This window comes from Rhinopithecus bieti, unplaced genomic scaffold (genome assembly GCF_001698545.2).
Source record: "Rhinopithecus bieti isolate Rb0 unplaced genomic scaffold, ASM169854v2 scaffold_15676, whole genome shotgun sequence".
NCBI lineage: Eukaryota > Metazoa > Chordata > Mammalia > Primates > Cercopithecidae > Rhinopithecus > Rhinopithecus bieti.
Window position 1 is genome coordinate 616,716 of NW_016809194.1, and position 12,730 is coordinate 629,445.

General features: G+C 41.8%; 1 protein-coding gene across 2 annotated transcripts in view; it reads right to left on the bottom strand.

Annotated features, from left to right (window-relative positions):
• Window positions 1-12,730, bottom strand: part of NDUFAF6 (NADH:ubiquinone oxidoreductase complex assembly factor 6) — a 115,257-nt gene that overhangs the window by 67,515 nt on the left and 35,012 nt on the right. The window contains exon 2 of one of the 2 annotated variants that reach the window (XM_017888820.1): window positions 5,925-6,215. The exons of the other annotated variant lie outside the window; for it this stretch is intronic. The gene's annotated coding sequence lies outside the window, so the exon portion shown is untranslated. The remainder of the gene's footprint in view (window positions 1-5,924; window positions 6,216-12,730) is intronic. 2 annotated transcript variants of the gene reach the window in all.

A 12,730-nucleotide genomic window follows, 5' to 3' on the forward strand; every position in this document is an offset into this window, starting at 1 on the left:
AAAAAAAAAAAAAAAAGGCCAGGCGCGGTGGCTCATGCCTGTAATCCCAACACTTTAGGAGGCCGAGGTGGGCAGATCACGAGGTCAAGAGATCGAGACCATCCTGGCCAACATGATGAAACCCCATCTCTACTAAAAATACAAAAATTAGCTGGGCGTGGTGGCACGCACCTGTAGTCACAGCTACTCGGGAAGCTGAGGCAGGAGAATCGCTTGAACCAGGGAGGTGGAGGTTGCAGTGAGCCAAGATCGTGCCACTGCACTGCAGCCTGGTGACAGAGTGAGACTCTGTCTCCAAAAAAAAGTAGAATGGAATTTAGTAGAAAAATACTGGAGCACATTTAATAAGGGTATTGTTTTATGACATTTTGAGTCTGTTTTACACACACACAAACACACATATACATTGTGTGGTGGTGTAAAATATATTTCTTAACTGGATTGTGGTCAAGAAGTTTGAAAACCACTGATCTAATTTCACACACACACACACACACCCTGCTCGCCAACCATAACAAACCCAAACAAACCTTCAATTCCCCAAAACACCATGCTGTTTTATAATCTATAGGACTTGGCATTTATTGCTTCCTTTACCAGGAATAAACTCGCCTTCCTTTTCTACCTGCAAGTCCCTGGTTTACCCTTCAAGATGCTGCTCAAGCAGCATCTGAACAAAGCCAGACTCCCTCCTGTGTGCATCCACCTCCCCTTCCACTTGACTTACTCATAGCACTGTGCACTGGGCAGCAGCCGCTTCCAAAGGTGTCTGCCTCTTCTACTCATGTGGGCTTCTGAGAGCAGGGGCTTTGTGGTCCTCACCTTGATGTTGCTAGGGCCCCACACCATGTCTGTAGCACTCAATACATGATTGCTAAATAATTACAGGGAAAAGCTCTTATAAAGAACAAGGCAGCTCTTTATGTAATGAAATAGAATGGCACCCAACTTTCAGTAGTAGGTGGGGAAAAAAAGTTACAATACAGTATCCTTAACATGCTGTCATTGCATGTGTGTGTGTGTGTGTATATGTGTGTATTTGATTGCAGAGAATAACTTTAGAAGAATACAAAGGAAACGGGTAACAATGGTTGTCCTCTGGGGACAAGGATAGAAGGGAGACATTTCACTGAATGCCTCTTGATTTTTGTGCTTTGTGCACGGGTCATCCGTCATTAAAATTAATTAATAAATATTCCTCCAAAATATTTTATATGCAAAGAATATAAGAAAGACAAGATTTATGGCTTCCAAATATTCCTTAATATAGAAAGGCATAATTGTTTTTCTCGAGTAATTTTTTAAAAAGAGTATTTTCTGTGAAGCTTAAGGTAAATCTAGTCTTTCTCTGATTGACAGCAAGGAGAAGTTGCATTCCCTCTAACTCAAGAGCAGCCCAGGTGTAAGAGGGAGATGGGATTGAACAGCATATCGTTTTCTAAGAAATAAGAAAACCTCAATATTTATGGAAAACCGCAGATCTTCAGGGAGGTCTGACTAATGAACACTCAGTAGCTGTCAAAGAGGGCAATTGTAACAAAGGACAATCTCAGCTAATTTTGTAACTGTTTAGAGAACAATGTTCTTCTGCCAGACCTCTGGCTAGGCTCTCCAAATTCCTCACCTCATTAAAATATTCTTTTCTATAAGCCTAATTGTCAGAATTGAAAGAACCCTTATTACAGACCTGGGTTCCTATGGCAACAGTAAATAAATGCCAAATTATCTAAAGCATTGAGAAAAATAATATACACTAATAATAGGTAGCCCTGTGATTCCTTTTAATAAGACAGCTAATTGAGAGTCAGCTATTCCTACATGTTGGAACAAGAATGGCTGTGGAGATCTTCACACTTTTTAAAACCCAGTAAAATGTCCTCTATTAAAGTCACTGAAATGATACTGAGTCAAAAATATGTTCATGGCTACTTTAGGGACATCATCGTGATGTTCTAAGCATATCTGCTAGTGGAAGAAAAAATCATTTTTCCTTTTTACATTAAATACTCAAAGTCTGTCTCTTATATTCTCTCTCTCTCTCTCTCTCTCTCTCTCTCTCTGTGTGTGTGTGTGTGTGTGTGTGTGTGTGTGTGTGTGTCTTTATTCTTGCTTAAGTGCCTGCTGAAATCCTGGCAGGGTGAGGTTGGCCCCAGGACATTGCCTGCACCGTGGCTGCACAAGCCAGCCGGAAAACACAGGTTGCTCTCCCCATTCTACCGCATCTGTCACATTCCTCTCCACAGAATGAAGGATAAACTCCAAACAGGAGGACCCTGAGATGGGACCTTTCGATTTCATATTTTCTGAACATAAGTTCTTTTCCAAAATCAGCTCTTTCCTTGACTTATGTTGGCAAGTGACATAACCCTTTGTAGTAGTCAGCTCAGGCTGCCATAACAAAACACCAGCTACTGGGGCTTAAACAACAGAAATTTATTTTCTCACAGTTCTGGAGGCTGGAGGTCCAAGATCAAGGTGCTGGTTTCTCCTGAGGCCTCTCTCCTTGGCTTTCAGGGAACCATCTTCTCCCTGCGTCTTCACGTGTTCTTCCTTCTGTACCTGTTGGTGTCCTACTCTCTTCTTAGAATGACGCAGCCATGTTAGATGAGGGCCCACCCTAATGATGTCATTTTAGCTTACTTACCTCTATGAAGACCCTATCTCCAAATCCAGCCACATCATGAGGTACTGGTGGTTAAGACTTCGACTTATGAATTGGGGGGCGGTGGTGGGGGCACAATTCAACCCAAACAGCCTTTCTACTTTCTCTGCACGGTGAGCAGACATTGTATTTACCAGCCCAGGTCACTGGAACCCAGGCTCCATCACTGCAAGATCAACTATCCAATTATCTAATTCTATTTAGATAAGAGGCAATAATGATTATCCCCTAGGTAACAAAGAGAAATGAAGAATTCTCATTCAGATGTCCCATTTTAATACTTATGTGTCAGTTAAATACATGAAAATGTAGTTATAGACAACCCAACAGCAATAAGAGACTCAGGTATAAGTTATGGAGGGCGTGATTAATTTTGAGGGTATAAGGAAAGTATCTTAGAGAAGATGTGTGATTCTTGACCTGGTTCCTGGGCACAGAAGGGGCGGAAGGAGAGAGGGCATTTCCGGAAAAAGAGAGTAGCATTTAATTCATTGTACTAAGCTGGTTGTTTTTTCTGTCAGGAGACCCTGGAGGCTTGGGATTGCTATATTGAATCCACAGTGCTTGACCCAGGGTCAGTTTAACTTAACGTGATACATTAATGTCATGCACTATTTTGACTATCTAGGAAGAAACAGCTTAAAGGGAATAAGTGGCCGGGTGCAGTGGCTCACACCTGTAATCCAGCACTTTGGGAGGCCGAGGTGGATGGATCACCAGAGGTCAGGAGTTTGAGACCAACCTGACCAATATGGTGAAACCCTGTCTCTACTAAAAGTACAAAAATTATCTGGGCATGGTGGCATGCACCTATAGTCCCAGCTACTTGGGAGGCTGAGACAGGAGAATTGCTTGAACCCAGGAGGTGAAGGTTGCAGTGAGCACTCCAGCCTGGGCGACAGAGCGAGACTCCGTCTCAAAAAAAGGGAGTATGCAATGTAGCCTGGAACACTGAGGGAAGTCAGGGCCAGCCAAATTTGAGAGTAGACTTGGTAACTGAAACTGGAATGGTGGATGAGTTATTGAAGGCAAGGATATACTGAGCAAGTCACTGCCCTGTTTAAAACCCTGAAGTGGTTTCTCAGTGCTTTTAGAATAAAGTTGACCTTTTTTTTTCGAGTTTTATTTTTAAAGATGGGGGCTCAAATTTCTGGCCTCAAGCAATCCTCCTGCCTCAGCCTCTCAAGTAGCTGGGATTACAGGTGCAAGCCACCATGCCCGGCTCAAATTTTATTTTTAATTGTGGTTACAAACACTTAACACTAACCATTTTGAAGTGTGTAATTCAGGAATGTTAAGTATATGCATGTTATTGTGCAAGAGATTTTTTTTTTTTTTTGAGACGGAGTCTCGCTCTGTCGCCCGGGCTGGAGTGCAGTGGCCGGATCTCAGCTCACTGCAAGCTCCGCCTCCCAGGTTTACACCATTCTCCTGCCTCAGCCTCCCGAGTAGCTGGGACTACAGGCGCCCGCCACCTCGCCCGGCTAGCTTTTGTATTTTTAGTAGAGACGAGGTTTCACCGTGTTAGCCAGGATGGTCTCGATCTCCTGACCTTGTGATCCGCCCGTCTCGGCCTCCCAAAGTGCTGGGATTACAGGCTTGAGCCACCGCGCCCGGCCGCAAGAGATCTTTAGAATTTTTTCATTTTGCAAAACGAAACACTATGCCCATTAAACACTAATTGCCCCTCCTTCCTCCCAGCCCTTAGCAACTACCTTTCTACTTTCTGTTTCTATCATTTTAACTCCTTCAGATACCTCATATGAGTGGAGCCACAGTATTTGTCCTTTTATTAATTTTTATCACTTAGCACAATATTCTTGAGGTTCATCTGTTTTGTAGCATGTGACAGGTTCTCCTTTTTAAGGCTGCATAATATTCTACTGTCTGTATAGATCACATTTTGTTTATCCATTCACCTGTCAATGGACAATTGGATTGTTTCCACCTCTTGGCTATTATGAATAATGCTACAATGAACATGGATCTCTTTGAGATCCTGCTTTGAATCCTTTTGGATATACATTCAGAAGCGGAACTGTACTACTTTTTAACTTTTTTGAGGAAGCTTCATGCTGGTTTCCATAGCAGCTGCATCATTTTACACAGAATAAGGGTCCATAGTGTTTTTTTGTCTTGTCTTATTTGGTTTGTTTGGTTTGGTTTTTTGAGACAGGGTCTCCACCCAGGCTGGGGTGCAGTGGCATCATGATAGCCCACTGTAACTTCAATTTCCTGAGCTCAAGTGATACTGCTGCCTTGGCCTCCCTAGTAGCTAGGACTACAGGTACATGCCATCATGCCTAGCTAATTTGTTAATTTTTGTAGAGACAGAGTCTCACTGTGTTGTCCAGGCTGCTCTTGAACTCCTGACCTCAAGCAATCATCCCACTTTGGCTTCCCAAAGTGTTGGAATTACAGGCACGAGCCACCGAAGTCTATCTTTTTTTTTTTTTTTCGAGATGGAGTTGCACTCTTGACGTAATCTCGGCTCACTGCAACTTCTGCCTCCCAGGTTGAAGCGATTCTCCTGCCTCAGCCTCCCTAGTAGCTGGGATTACAGGTGCCAGCCACCATGCCTAGCTAATTTTTGTATTTTTAGAAGAGATGGGGTTTCACCATGTTGGCCAGGTTGGTCTCAAACTCCTGACCTCAGGTAATCTGCTCACCTCAGCCTCCCAAAGTTCTGGGGTTACAGGTGTGAGCCACCGCACCCAGGCCATCATTTTTAACATGGCTTTCAAGGCCCTGAATGACTGGAAGCTCCCAGAGGCCAGTAGAACCACACATTGGTCATTTCTAACCATGAACCACTGGCTCAAGAAAACCACATGGCCAAGCCCAACATAAATGGGGCAGGGAAACATATTCTTCCCATGGAGCACAAGGCAGGGGAAAGAGTGAGTATTTGAATAGAATCTGACCTATACTTTCTCCTCCTACCCTTTACTCTCCCAAATTTGCCTCACTACTCCTACTCATCATAAACATCTCAACTTAAACATCCCTTTCCCAGAAGACCTTCTCCCCTTCCCACATGAATTTGGCTCCCACTATTTGCCTCAACATGTATTTTTCCTTTTATGAAACTTAATGTGTTGATAGTTACATAATTTCTCTATCTCCTCCAATATCAATGACTGTTGTATGTAAAAATAGTGATTTATAACAATAATCATGTTTTAGTGGCTAAAAACAACTACTGTGTATTCTTTCTCGTTATTTTTGTGGGCTGGATGGGCACTTCTTCAGCTTGTCTTACCTGGGCTTACTCATGCAACTGCAGTCAGATGATGGCAAGAACAGCTGGACAGTCCAAGCTGACCTCACTCAAATGATTGGCAGTCAGTGCTGATTGATGGCTGGGATGCATTAGCTCTCCTCCTCCATGCCCACTTATCCTCCAGGAGGTTATAGCAACATCCATCTCTACATGGTGGTCTCAGGGCAGTGTTTCCAGAAAGTATAAGTAGAAACTGCAAGTCTAGACTTGGAAGTTGTTCAACATCACTTCTGCCACATTCTATTGGTCAAATCAAGTCACAAGGCCAACCTAGCTTAGGAAGTGAAGAAAGAGATTAAACCCCTTACTGGGAACGACAGCAAAATCATACTGTAAAGGGCATGCTTAAGGAATGGGCGGAATTGTTCCTCCCAACACATATGTTGAAGTCCTAACTTTTGTTGCCTCCGGATGTGACTGTATTTGGAGATAGGGTCTTTGAAGAGGTAATTAGGTTCAAAATGAGCTTGTTAGAGTGGGCATAATCCAACATGACTGGTATCCTTATAAGAAGAGGAGATGAGGTTGCTGACAGGTACAGAGGGAAGACGATGTGAAGACAAAGGAGAGGATGGCCGTCTCTAATCCTCAGAAAAGAGGCTCCAGAAGAAACCAGCCCTTCAAACACCTTGATCTTGGACTTCTAACCTCCAGGATTGTGAGCAAATAGGTTTCTGTTGTTTAAGTTATGCAGTTTGTGGTATTTTGTCACAGCAACCTTAGTAAACTAATACACTTACAGAGGCAGGAGGAATTATCTCAACCGCCTTTGCAAACAATCTGCCACACCCTAAGACCTTAAACTCCTTGTGGTTTGGGGTTCTGTTTTTCTTGTACATCACTGGCATTCAGCAAATAGTGCCCATTATTAGGCCTGTTTTTTAAGGCAAGAGAAGAAAGAGAAGCCAGAGAAGATGGTAAAGGATCACAGAATTATGAGCGAACCAAAAGAATGTTTGTGTCGTGAACACCAAAGGAAGAGAGAATCTTGGGAAGAGATCTTTAGATACCTCAAGGAGGACAGGAACTGAGAAATGGCCACTGGATTTGACAATTATTATGACACACCAAACAATTCACAACATGGGAAAGACTGGGATTGGCTGAAGGGAAGAAGACTGTCAACCAAGGGGCACTTTAAATTCTTACCACATTTTACCATAAGAATATAGACCTATATGTAAACTTTTTTAACATGTCTTTTTTTTTTTTTTTGAGATGGAGTCTTGCTCTGTCAGCCAGGCTGGAGTGCAGTGGCACGATCTTGGCTCACTGGAACCTCCACCTCCCAGGTTCAAGGGATTCTCTTGCCTCAGCTTCCCGAGTAGCTGGGACTACAGGCACACACCACCACGCCCAGCTGATTTTTGTATTTTTAGTAGAGATGGGGTTTCACCAGGTTGGCCTGGCTGGTCTCAAACTGCTGACCTCAGGTGATCCGCCCCCTTGGCCTCCCAAAGTGCTGGGATTACAGGTGTAAACCACTGTGCCCGGCCACATGTCATATTTTTAAAGACAGTTGAAATTCTCTCTGGGCCCACCTATCCTACCTTCTGTAAGTGCCCACTTCTAACAGTTTACTGTACACCCTCATACATTGCTGGGTAGTACAAAATGGTACAACCCCTTTGGAGGGCAATTTGGCAAAAGCCATCAAATTACAACTGTAATAAATTTTATGTTAATAAAGTTGTTTTTAAAAACTTCAAATGTATAAACCCTTTAGTTATACTCACATACATGCAAAATGACACTATGTATAAGAATATTCACTGCAGCTTTATTTGTTATAGGAAATGTTTGGAAATAATCCAAATGTCTTCCAATAAAGAATGGTTAAATAAACTGTGCTACAGCCACACAATGAAATCTCATGCTGCTTTAAAAAAAAAAAAAGGAAAAAAAGAAAAAAAGAATGAGGAAGCTCTTCTTGTACTGATATGGAAAGATTTCCAAGATAGATTAAGAGAAAAAACAAGGCACAGAGCAGTTATATGCTCCTTTTATGTAAGCAAGAAGGCAAAAGAAGTTATTCAATTTGCTTATATTTCTGTAAAGAATCTCTGGAATGGTAAGAAACAAATAAAATTGATTATCTAGAGAAAAGGGAGTAGATAGGGACAGGTATGGGATTATTCTAGATTATGGTCTCATTTACATACATAAGCTGATTAGATTCATATAGCAAATCTGAGGCTATTATTATCATCCCCGTTTTACAGATGAAAATTAGAAACCGCTGTCACTTCCCTAGTTTACCAATTGAGACAGCTGGTACACATGGAGTCTGATTCTAGCCTACCTCCGCCTGACTCCAGAGTTCATGCTGCAGCATCACTCAAACTGTGGCCTGAGCAAACACAAGCCCCTGGTCTTCAGATTTATGATCTAAAGTAAATAACATCACAGGCAGAATAATCAAAAGTCATAGCCAAACATTTTTTAAGGTGTTTATCAAATCAGGGAGCTGGAGATTGGAAGATATTTTTTATTAAGGGAGCTGGTTTTACTAGCGGTTTGTGTTTGTTTCTTTCTTGGTTTCCTGGCTTTTCAGATGTCTGTTTTGGCAGAAATCAATGGAGGAGGGGAGGGAAAGATGATCTACTTTGTGTGGTATATACAGTTCCCTTACACAAGTCATTTTTTTATAGAGGTTTTTGAAGTTTAGAGTATACTGCTGTTCAGCTCCAGGACATGTGTCCAAGTAAGTGACTGGAAGTAGAGGGAGGAAAATAAAAGGTTAAGAAAAGTCCCTTCACAAATAAGCCTTCTGCTGTCACTGTTGTCAGGTCTCCTGCATAGGAAGGGCTTATTGTCTGAGCATAAATGGGGAAACCTGGAGTTATCTATCTGCGAGGAAGCTTTGGCACCAGTTAAATTTCACTGTTTCAAACTTCCCTTGTGTGTCCTAGAGCTTTTCTTTACCAGTTGTCATGAGGAAGTCTCATTTGTCAAGCTGACCAACTGTCCATTTTTTCCCTGTCATGAGGAAATCCTTTCTTAAGCCAGATTTATTTTCTAAATGGAAATTTCCAGGCCTTGAATGCAGTAGCTGTTGCTCTGGGCAGTCCAGGTCCTAAAGTTCAGTTCTTCAACCACGTTTCCATGGCTGTTACTCACACACAAGACATGAGTGGTCCTTCAGAGCGGTTCCAGTTAGAGTTTTTGGGTGACAAGGATTTATTTTTATTTTTTATTTTTGGAAAGGTTTAATGAAAAGAGAGCAGGGAACTCAAGAACCCATCAGAGGAAGTGGAGTGTTCTCCCCTAGAATTACTCTCCTTTTGATTTCAGCTTTTCAGATGTAAATGGCACTTGTTTGCCATGATGTCAATTTAGTCCCAAACCCACAAGTCTTTTCCCAAATGGCAAAAATAGAGAAATAGAGAATGGTTGTTTCTCCCCAAGGCTGGTGATTGCTGTCCCACCACAGTGACCTACAATGACAGGACCATACAAAATTGTTGCCCTAATTCCAAACCACCCTATGAATGTGTTGTCCTTGTCTTTCAGCAAAGCAGACCTCTCAGCTTGCTCGACAGTCACTCAGGACTCCCGGCATGACTAGACGAAGTCATCATTTTGTTCTGCAGGCCAACCCTCTCCTTGACTCATAACAACTAATAGAAGATAGAGTGCATCTTAGCCACAACACTGATGAAGTTTTTTACATTAAAACTTTTGGCCAGGCGTGGTGGCTCACACCTGTAATCCTAGCATTCTGAGAAGCCAAGGCAGGTGGACTGCATGAGCTCAGCAGTTCAAGACCAGCCTGGGCAACACAGTGAGAGCCTATCTCTACAAAATAATAAAATAACAAATTATTTGGGAGATGGTGCGCACCTATAGTCCCAGCTACTCAGGAGGCTGATGTGGGAGGATTGCTTGAGTACAGGAGGCTGCAGTGAGCCATGATCATGCTACTGCACTCCAGCTTGGGTAACAGAGAGAGACCATTGTGATGTGCAACACGTGAAAGAGAATTATCACTCTCTTAGCAAAGGAATAGGTAGAATCCCCAAAAGCCCAAGTCACTGTCAACATTAAAATAAGAATCTGAATTTGTTGGCTGGTAAAAGTTTATTGGCTGAGTGAAAGTGCCTCATCATTTTCAGTCAGACCCCTAATTCATTAGTTTGACCACTGATTCATTATTTGCTCATTCACATTTATTGAGTCAGGCATTGTACTAGGCACTGGGATTATAAAAGAGAACAAGATAAAAATAATCCCTGACCTCAAGGATCTTACAAGCCAGTCATTTGTTCCCTCCCCTCAACACTCTCACCAACTTTAAACTGCTCCTCCTCCCTGATCTTCATCCACAGAGCTGTAAGCAGAGGTACAATTCTGCTCTATAGAAATGCCAATTGTCACTGGAAAAATTCCTTCAGTATATCAGCCTCGAGTTTAAGGAATAATGAAGTCTAAAAATAATTTTCATTGTATAGTTTCAAGTGGTTTTCTTATTTGTAAAACAATTCATTTGAGCCTCACAACATATCTGGGCTGGGTAGTGATTTCATTTTCTCTCTTTTTTTTTGAAAACTTTATTGAGATATAATTTACATATCATACAATTCACTCATTTAAAATGTGCAATTAAATGGTTTTCAGTATATGCAGAGTTTTAAATACAACCATCAGCACAATACATTTTGGAACATTTCACCAACCCAGAAAGAAACATGTACCCATTAGCTAACCTACTTTATGTCCTTAGATTTAGCTATTCTGTACATTTCATGTAAGTGGAATCGTGAAATGTATGGTCTTTGTGTCTGGCTTCTTTCACTTAGCAACACACGTTGTAGCACATGTCCATACTTCATTCCTTCTTGTGACTGAACAATATTCCCTTCTGTAGATATATCATATTTTGTTTACTCATTCATCAGTAGTAGATGGTGTATTTAATTTTATAAGTGAAGAAACTAAAGTAATTAAGTGCTTGGGTTGGGACCATTCAAAGCCAGGTCCCCTGGCTCCCAGTCAGGGCTCATTCTATTAAATCTACTAGGTCCCATAATTTTAAAGTGCATGTTCATTCCCACTGTCAAAATACATTTGCCTACAACATTTTTAAATAGGGAATGAAACTAAGAAATGCAAATGCAGTGCAGACTAAGCTGCTTTCTTGGTTTGCTGTTGTTATTTGAGAATTTTCCCACTTTTGAGGGAAAAAAAAGAATTTCAAGAGAGAAAATAATTCAATTAAAATGGTTCTTTGTAAGACATAGCCCTCACTGTTGCCCCTGCTCATTTATCTAATTCTATTTTTCTTTTCTCTGTTGTTCTGTGTATACAAGTCATGAGTCATCAGAATGGGCCTGTGGGAGCTGAGAGAGAAAGAGGGAAAATAAGTTCTTGATTAAAAAGTAGCACATCAGAGGTCAACAACCATCACAGTTCAGCTTCAGTTGCCAAAGTTGTCTCCAGGGATATTCCAAATTTAGAAAACCAATAAAGAAAGACATGGGGATGATAAGCACTGAATGCTGGATAGCTGTTACCTCTGGGTGACAAAGCAATGCATTCAGAGAAGGACACACATGGGGTTTAATGATATCAGTAAAGTTTTATTTCTGAGGCTGAGTGGTGGATACATCAATGTTAGCAACAACCACACAGTTCAGCTTCAGCTGCCGAAGCACAGGCTCCAAAACCCACAGGTAATATGAAAATGCTGTGAAGTTCATCCTGATTCCTCTCCTCTATCTAATAGCTTTATACACACTTAGATGCGATCTTTGAGAGGTAGGGGAGAACCCTAGTGGAGGCTACTATAGTAAGGATAATAAAGTTGAATAAATTAACTTAGAAGCATTGGAATTAAACACCAGCCTAGTAAGACAGGCTAAGAGGAGGAGGCTGATATAAACAAGAAAACATCGTTAGAACTTATTATGCAAAATGTTACCTTGAGGTCCCAATCTGATTAGTTTTTTGCAATTCATCTCTCGCTTCCTCTTTTTGTCTCCAGCTTTCCTCTCTTCGTAGGAGGGGGTCGGGCTTCTTATTCCAGGACCCTAGTTCCCCTAAGCAGCCTAAAACTGGGCAGATCTATTAGCCAGGACCGTCTCTGTCAATAAAGGCTGCTCTTCCAATGCATTTTTCAGTATGCTAAGATGTAATTCTAAACATACTCTGATTCCCATACATGTTAGCTCCTATTCTAACGTAATGCTCTGTTGTGGCTGGGAACATATTGAGTCCCACAGATGAGTACTTGTGGACAACGGACCTCTTTGGGGGAGGGAGCCCCAAGGGAGAGGAGGGAAGAGTGTTTATTCCATTAATGTGTATGTGTGTGTCCCCACCATAATTTCTGAAGGGACTGGAAGCAAGACCTCAAGGCAGCTAATAAAGTACTGGGGAGAACTACACCTCTGCTTTGGAGGGGGTTGGGTGACCAATGGCATCTGTAAGGGTGGATGAACCAAGTCAATAAAAGTTCTAAAATAATACACATACTGTGTTATGGTTGCATTGGCTTAACAATTTTAAACTATATGTCTCTGGGGATATTCTAAATTTAGAAAACCCATAAATACAGACATGGGAATGATAAACACTGAATCCTGTATAGTTTGTACTTCTGGGGGACAAAGGAATGCGTTCAGGGAAGGACACACATGGGGAATCAAGTATATCAGTGAAGTTTGATTTCCGAAGCTGAGTGGTGGATACACCAATGTTAGCATCATCATAATGGTGTTGTTTAAAAAAAAAAAATCCCGTCGGCCGGGCGCGGTGGCTCAAGCCTGTAATCCCAGCACTTTGGG